Source organism: Tamandua tetradactyla, chromosome 2 (assembly GCF_023851605.1).
Source record: "Tamandua tetradactyla isolate mTamTet1 chromosome 2, mTamTet1.pri, whole genome shotgun sequence".
Taxonomy (NCBI): domain Eukaryota; kingdom Metazoa; phylum Chordata; class Mammalia; order Pilosa; family Myrmecophagidae; genus Tamandua; species Tamandua tetradactyla.
In genome coordinates this window covers 59144884-59153843 of record NC_135328.1, presented here as the reverse complement: position 1 = coordinate 59153843, position 8960 = coordinate 59144884, and the positions used below count along the sequence as shown (strand labels likewise).

At 38.4% G+C, this 8960-nt stretch overlaps 1 pseudogene; it reads right to left on the bottom strand.

The window, feature by feature from the left end:
• Nucleotides 1-211: 211 nt before the first annotated feature.
• LOC143656273 (polypyrimidine tract-binding protein 3 pseudogene) lies at nucleotides 212-1766 on the bottom strand (annotated as a pseudogene).
• Between the last annotated feature and the right edge of the window lie 7194 nt (nucleotides 1767-8960).

The following is an 8960-nucleotide window of genomic DNA, read 5'->3' as shown; positions in this document are numbered from 1 at the left end:
AAAGCAAACTTTTGATCACATACTGGCAGGGGAAAAAAATGGGAAAAGAGAACACCCCTTGGTATTCTGAATATACTTGGATATCAAACTCAGCAAGAGTTTAGTAGTTATTTTTGTGAAAGAGGCAGAATTGGTCTTGAGCTGCTTCAGTCTATATCTGAAGGTTTGACTTAAATATGGTCCAGTCTTAGGAGAAAATTTCACAGAAAAGTTAGGTTGTGGGTTTTGAGAAGGAAACTCGGAGGTGGTGATTTTCTCCAAGGTCCTGGTATGAAGCTCAATAAGGGCCTGGATTGCTTCTTCCATGGATCCCAATTGAATGAGCACCATTTTGAGATCTTTCTGAAAGAATTTAAAATCCTTTACTGAACATCTAGCATCTGTGAACAGGTTCTTCAGATCACCACTGTAACAGAAGGGGGGATGCTGGAAAGGTGCAGAGTGGTTGATGGTGGAAAGATATTCTGGAAGTTTTTAGAGCCAGGATTTTGAAGTGATACAAAGAACTATTGCTGAAATCTTCAGTCAGACCTTGGTCTTCTTGTCCCTCTTGAGGAAGATGAGTTGTCTGATGCTTGGACGGTGTAGCAGAAAGCACTTTTCCATAAAGTTTCTGACTACTCAGGTGATTCATTGCTAGTTGAGCTTGACTTGCATCTGCCATCTGAACCAAGGCATTTTCTTTCTTATTAAACATCATTTTCACTCAATGTACATCACCATACACTTCGAATAGGATAAAAAGTCCATGTGGTCTCTCCTCCCCCTCTGTACGTGGGAAGTGACTCCCAGGGGTGTGGACTTCCTGGCAACGTGGGACAGAGATCCTAGAATGAGCTGAGACTCAGCATCAAGGAATTGAGAAAACCTTCTCGACCAAAAGGGGGAAGAGAGAAATGAGACAAACTAAAGTGTCAATGGCTGAGATATTCCAAACAGAGTCAAGAGGTTATCCTGGAGGTTATTCTTATGCATTACATAGACATCACCTTTTTAGTTAAGGTGTAATGGAGAGGCTGGAGGAAAGTGCCTGAAAATGTAGAGCTGTGTTCCAGTAGCTATGTTTCTTGAAGATGATTGTATGATGATATAGTTTTCACAATGTGACCGTGTGATTGTGGAAACCTTGTATCTGATGCTCTTTTTATCTACCTTATCGACAGATGAGTAAAACACATGGATTAAAAATAAATAAATAATAGGGGGAACAAATATTAAAATAAATTTAGTAGATTGAAATTCTAGTGATCAATGAAAGGGAGGGGTAAGGGATATGGTATGTATGAATTTTTTTCTGTGTTCTTTTTCTTTTTCTGAATTGATGGAAATGTTCTAAGAAATAATCATGATAATGAATATACAACTATGTGATGATATTGTGAGTTATTGTTTATATATCAAGAATGGAATGATCATATGGTAAGAATGTTTGTGTTTGCATGTGGTTATGTTTAATAAATAAATAAATAAATAGCCCAGGTGGTGTGATAAGATCAGTATTGAGATTGGTGACAAGGAGAACAGAATTTCCAGGCATGCCACTGGCCCCAGGAATGGCCATCAGTGTGCAGAGTGCAGCATGCATTATAGATATTCTGGCCATCCAGACCCATTTTAGCATAATGTACATTCACTGGGTCAGCATACTGAAGCAAGGCTTGAAACTGATTCTTCTTTGTAAAGGTGATAATCTTCGAGACCACACCAAATTTAGAAAATATCTGATGGATAACTTCCAGAGTAACAGGGTAAAAGAGGTTTTCCATAATATTTGGAGCACAGGGCTTTGCCCAGTCAGGACTGTACCTTCACTGGCAGGAGTTCCAGTAAGGGCCAGGCTTCCCAACTGGACAGCACTGATGGCCTATTCTAGTTTGCCAGCTGCTGGAATGCAATATACCAGAAACAGAATGGCTTTTAAAGAAAGGAATTTAATAAGTTGCTAGTTTAAAGTTCTAAGGCTGATAAAATATCCCAATTAAAACAAGTCTATAGAAATGTCCAATCTAAGGCACCCAGGGAAAGACACCTTGGTTCAAGAAGGCTGATGAAGTTCACGGTTTCTCTCTCATCTGGAAGGGCACATGGAAAACATAGCATCATCTGCTAGCTTCTTCTCTTGGCTTCCTGTTTCATGAAGCTCCCTGGGAGGCATTTTCCTTCTTCATCTCTGAAGGTCGCTGCTGGTGGACTCTGCTTCTTGTGGCTATGTCATTCTGCTCTGCTCTTTTTGAATCTCCTTCATTCTCCAAAATGTTTCCTCTTTTACGGGACTCCAGAAACTTATCGAGACCCACCCAAATGGGTGGAGACATGTTGTCACCTAATCCATCTTAACAATCACTCTTGATTGGATTACATCTCCAGGGAGATGATCTAATTACAGATTCAAACATGCAGTATTGAATAGGGATTATTCTGCCTTTACGAAATGGGATTTTGATTAAAATGTGGCTTTTCTAGGGTCCATACACCTTTCAAACCAGCACAGCCTGCAATGAAGTTTGGGTTCTAGCTTGATTAGGCACATTGGCAGTCTTAAGTTCTCTATGATTGGGATACTGGATATAAACAGGCTGGCTTAGTAGGTGAGGAGTATTAGGAATGTAATTATTCACCACAGTAACAGCAGCTTACTCAGAAGAGGACCTTCATTGGAGCTGCCAGTATGCAGCCTGCCCTACAGATCTTGGACTCTTACATTCCCACAGATGCATGAGACACTTTTATAAATCTTATATTTACAGATATCTCCTGCTGATTCTGTTTCTCTGGAGAACCATAGCTAATACAGGGTCCAACAATTTTATTGATTTTCTCAAAGAAACAACTTTTGGTTTGGTTACTCTTTCTATTGTTTTATTGTTCTCCAGTTTGTTTACTTCTACTTTAATCTTTGTTATTTCTCTTGTTTTACTTGCTTTTGTGTTAGTTTGCTGTTCATTCTATAATTTCTCCACATGAGCAGTTAAGTCCTCAATTTTTACTCATTTTGTTTTTTAATGTATGTATTTAGGGCAATAAATTTTCCTCTCAGCAATGTCTTTGCTCTATCCCATAAAATCTGATATGTTGTATTGTCATTTTCATTTGTCTCCAACTATTTACTGGTTTCTCTAAAAATTTCTTCTTTGACCCACTGATTATTTAAATGTATGTTGTTTTATCTCCATATATTTGTGAAAACTCTGGTTCTTTGGATTAATTTCCAGCTTTATTCTGTTGAGGTCAGGGAAAGTGCTTTGGATAATTTCAATTTGATTAAATTTATAAGGACTCAGTTTGCACCGCAGCATACCATCTGTCCTGGAGACTGTTCCATGTGCTCTAGAGAAGAATATGTATCATGGTGTTTTGGAGTGTAACAATCTATATATGTCTATTAAGTCTGTTCTAGTTTGCAAGCTGCCAGAATGCGATATACCAGAAATGGAACAGCTTTTAAGAAGGGGAATTAATTAAGTTGCCAGTTCACATGTTCTAAGGCTGTGAAAATGTCCAAATTAAAGCAAGGCTAAAGAAATGTCCAGTCTAAGGCATCCAGGGAAGATACCTTGGTTCAAGAAGGTCAATGTTCAGGGTTTCTCTCTCAACTGGAAAGTCACATGGAGAATATGGTGACATCTGCCAGCTTTCTCTCCAGGCATCTTGTTTGATGAAGCTCACCAAGGGGTGTTTTCTTTCTTTATCTGCAAGGGTCTCTGGCTGTGTTCTGGTGGCTCATGTATTTTTCCAAAATGCTTCCTCTTTTAAAGGATTCCAGGAAACTAATCAGGACCCACTTGGAATGGGTGGAGTCACATCTCCCTATAATCAAAGTTTGGTGCCCACAATTGGGTGTGCCACATCTCCACGGAGATAATCTAATACAGTGCTGAATAGGGATTAAAAGAAGTGGCTGCCTCCACAAAATGGATCAAGATTAAAACATGGCTTTTCTAGGGTACACAATCCTTTCAAACCAGCACAAGGTCTAATTCATTTATCCCATGGTTTAGGTTCTCTGTTTCCTTGCTGAGCCTCCATGTGCTTGTTCTATCTATAATGGAGAATGATGTATTGAAGTCTCCCACTATTATTGTCAAAGCATCTATACTCCCTTCAGTTTTGCTATGTTTGCCTCATGTAGTTTGGAGCTCCTTGATTGGGAGCATTAACATTTATGATTGTTATTTCCTATTGGTGACTTGTCCCTTTTATTAATACGTAGTGTCCTTCCTTGTTCTTATGACATGTTTACATTTCAAGCCTATTTTATCTGATATTAGTATAGCTACTCCTGCTTTCTTTTGGTTACAGCTTGCATAGAACATCTTTTTCTTTCCTTTCACATTCAATCCACTTGTGTCCTGGGTCTTAGATGGAGCTCTTGTAAACAACATGCACATGGATTATATTTTTTAATTCATTCTGCCAATCTGTATCTTTTAATTCGTGAGTTTAGTCCATTAACATTCAAAGTTATCACTGTATGAATAAAAAAATATTTGCAAAGTCCCCTTCAGGGAATGGTGAGAACAGAGGAAAATTCAACTTCCCCAAGTTGAATTTTTGATATTCTCACAAGCAGTGTGGACAACCAAAGCTATAGGCTGAGCCTTCAGTCTTGGGGTTTGTTCATATGAAACTTAACCCCACAAAGGATAGGTCAAGCCTACTTAAAATTAGGCCTAAGAGTCACCCCAATCTCTTGTTGAGAGATTACCCCTTTTGTTTCTCATATGTGGCCTCTCTCTCCAGCCAACACAACAAGCAATCTCACCACTCTCCCCCTGTCTATGTGGGACATGACTCCCAGGGGTGTGGACCTTCTTGGCAACATGGGACAGAAATCCTAGAATGAGCTGAGACTCAGCATTAAGGGATTGAGAAAAACCATAGAATGAGCTGAGACTCAGCATCAAGGGATTAAGAAAACCTTCTCGACCAAAAGGGGGGAAGAGTGAAATGAGACAAAGTGTCAAAGGTTGAGAGATTCCAAACAGAGTCAAGAGGTTATCCTGGAGGTTATTCTTATGCATTAAGTAGATATCACCTTGTTATTCAAAATGTAATGGAGAGGCTGGAGGGAACTGCCTGAAAATGTAGAGCTGTGTTCCAGTAGCCATGTTTCTTGAGGATGATTGAATAATGATATAGCTTTCACAGTGTTACTGTGTGATTGTGAAAACCTTGTGTCTGATGCTCCTTTTATCTACCTTGTCAATAGATGAGTAGAACATATGGAATAAAAATAAATAATAAGGGGAACAAATGTTAAAATAAATTAAGTTTGAAATGCTAGTGATCAATGAAAGGGAGGAGTAAGGGGTATGGTATGCATACATCTTTTTTCTGTTGTCTTTTTATTTCTTTTTTTGAATAGATGCAAATGTTCCAAGAAATGATCATGATGATGAATATGCAACTATGAGATGATGTTGTGAATTACTGATTATATATAGAGACCAGAATGATAAAAATAGGAATGTTTGCGTTTGCTTGGGTTTTTTTTTTTTTTTTTGGTATTTAAAAAAATAAAATAAAATAAATTTTTAAAAAAGTTATCACTATAAAACAGTTCTTGAATTCACCATCTTACCCTATAGTTTTTATTCATCAGATCTGTACATTCTTTTCCCTCTGATTCTTTTCATCCTTTAAACTACCGTTACAGATATTCTTCAATTCTGTGCCCTCCTCCAGACATGACTCTGTTTAGGTTTCTTGTAGGGCAGGTCTGTTGTTGACTAGTTCTCTCAGTCTTTGTCTTTGAAGATTTTAATCTCTCCTTCAATTTTGAAAATCAGCTTGACTGGATAAAAAAATTATTGGCTGGAAGTCTTTCTAGTTCTGGATCTTAAATATAGCATACCACTGCCTTCTTGCTTCCATGGTGCCTGTTAAGTAGTCTGAACTCAGTCTTAGGTGTTTTCTCTTATATGCAGCAGATTTTTTCACTCATATTGCTTTTGGGACTTTCTGCTTCTCGTCAACATTTGACAGTCTGATTGGTATATGTCTTGGAGTAGGCCTATATGAATTTGTTCTGTTTGGGGTTGATTTGGCTTCTTTGATTTGCATATTTATGTCTTTTGTAAGGTTTGGGATGTTTTCCCCGATTATAGCTTCCCAGCCCTTTACTCTTCTCTTCTTCTTCTGGGACACCATTGAATCTCATAGTTGTGTGCCTCTTGTTTCCCTAAGATTCAGTTTCATTTTTCCATCTTTCTTGCCATTTGTTCTTTTGTGCATTCTAGTTCAATTATTCTGTCTTCTAGCTCACTTATTTTTCTTCCACTTTTGAGGCTGCTATCGTGTGTCTCTAGTATATTTCTGATTTGGTCTACTTTATCTCTGTTAAATCAGTCACTTTTCTATTTAATTTTTTTAATTATTCTTTATGTTCTTCTAGTGTCTTTCTGATATCCTTTATTTCTTTATAAACATCTTTAAGTAGTTGTTATGTATTCCATGTCCCCTCTGGTGTTTTGACTTGGTCATTTGGTTGGGTCATTTTTGCCTGGTTCTTCACATGCTTTGTAATTTCTGCTGTGTTTGGGGCATTCAATTCTCTTGATATGGTTACTTTGCATGTTGGTGTCCTTCACTCATCTAAAGTTTTGTATTAATTCATTTTTCATTGAAGGTTCCATTTTGCACTTGTTTTATCAGTAATTCCATGTCAAACCAAGGGGATCTCATATGTGGGGTACAATTCTACTTGTGGGTCAATTAAAAGCCAAGCAGGGGTGCACAGGTACTTCAGTGGCAGAATGCCTGTCCAGCATGTGAGAGACCTGGGCTCAATTCCAGTCCAGGCACCTCCCATAAAATAATAATAATAATAAAATAAAATTTTTAAAAAACACACACCTCAGCAATAGTAAGCCCTGAAGTCAGAAGGAGACACCCCAAGATATATTGGGAATGAACTCAGATTGGTACCCTTAAAAGAGAAACAATATTTTTAAAAAAATAGAAAGTAAAAAACCAATAATAAATATATATATTATAAAATCAAGAAATAAATAGTAGTTTTTAAATATAGAAAAACATGCTTGAAAAAAAGAAACCTAGGCTGATAGGGAGTATGCCAGACTGCACTTACCACTCCTTCCCAGCCAATGCCACTGCTGAGGCACCTCCTCCCCTGAGGCCTGCCTCTCCCAAACTGCAGCAGCTATATGGGATATGGAATGTGCTGCAGGGGCATGTGCCTGGCATCCAACAGCAGGATGGGAGAGCTGACTGAAGCACCCAGTGGAGCAGCTGTTTGCAGCACCCAGAGCCCATTGGATCAGCCATTCACCACACCCAATGCGACACTATTCATGATACCTGGCTGGAGGACTACTCCCAGCACCTGGGGCCATAGCTTTTTGCAGTGATGGCCAGGCATGCTGACCAGTTCCCCACAGGCACTGCTGGCTACGGGGCCACACAGAGAGGTTTCCCCTGCCAGCAGCTGGGGTAAGCTGGAGTGGAGGAAGGTCACTGCCAGCAGCTGGGGTAGGCTGGAGTGGAGGAAGGTCACTTCCCTCAGATTCGCACTCACCTATGTGCTGCTGCCTGCCCATCAGAACCACCCTGCTCTCTCCTCCAAATCTCCCCCATTCCTCCTCCCTACGAAATACTGAAAACCCTCTTCAATCACTCAGGGCTGCACTCCCGGTCATTTTTCCCCTGTCCCCTACCTTATTCTATGGAGCCAGGCTGAGTTCAGCCTGCCTACTGTGCCTTCTTCCCGGAAGTTCTGCCTTGCTTCTTTGTAAAGTCTGTTTGCTGTTGCTCTATTGTTGAAGAGCAGCTCTGACCTGCACAAGCACCTTCAGAGGAGACTCAGGGTGAAAACAACGCAACTGAGAGAAAATCTGGTTGTTTTTGTGACACATAACATTTCTAAAATGACTGAAAGCATGACTAACAGTGCTATACTGTTGTCTAGTATCCTCTAGATCTCTGTCAGGGCAAAACAGGGACACCGAGAACATTGTTAGGCTTCCAGGAATTTTATATGTTCTTTAAATATATATATATGAACAATATTCATCAATACAAATTCAACTATCAGAAGCTTAGAAAATCCTTTTCATTTGACAACATTTCTTATACAATTCTAACATATTAAATGAAAACTATTTCTAGCACCTTTTTTCTTTTTTACAAGATGAAAGAATAAATCCTTTGCAATTTTTTTAGGGGCTCCCTGGAAAATCTCAAAAGCAGTTTGAAATAAAATGACTTTTTTTTAGGGTTTGACCTTGAGTTGAATATTTTGTTACCCAGGAAAAGGGTCACTTGTGAAAGAATATTTTATCTTTTATTTTAATTAAAGCTAAGGAAAGACTTAGTTCTTTTAAAAGTAAGAACACTTCTTTTTTTAAAGACAACACAGGATGTAAAGGCTAACATTCATCAATGGAGATAATATTTTGATAAGATATACACTTTCTTTTTTCTTAAACCACCAAGGTCATGGTGAAGCTAACATAAAGTACAAGAAGTTATTCTGATAAAACACAGACTTTGGATGGGCCATGGTGGCTCAGTGGCAGAATTCTCGCCTGCCATGCCAGAAACCCTGGTTCGATTCCTGGTGTCTGCCCATGCAAGATAACAAAACAAAACAAACAAACAAACAAAAAAACCCGCAGACTTTCTGCCTATTATACTGATTATTTAGAAAATTTTTTATAACCTCTTACTAAAAATAGATTAATAATCCAATAGAACTTTGTTACTGTAAAGGGAGAAAAACAAAAGTTTTAGTTTTGCATTAGTGTATTATTTGATACTAATACTTTTACAATTTTATACATAAACCCATCAAACCTTACCCAACTTTTACCAAAAGAAATAAATTTCCTTTTCATGAACTTTGTGCAACTTTTTACATTGTGCCAGTTTGAAAGTATCATGTACCTCAGAAAAGCCGTGTTTTAATCCTGATCCAATCATGTGGTAGCAGCCATTTCTTT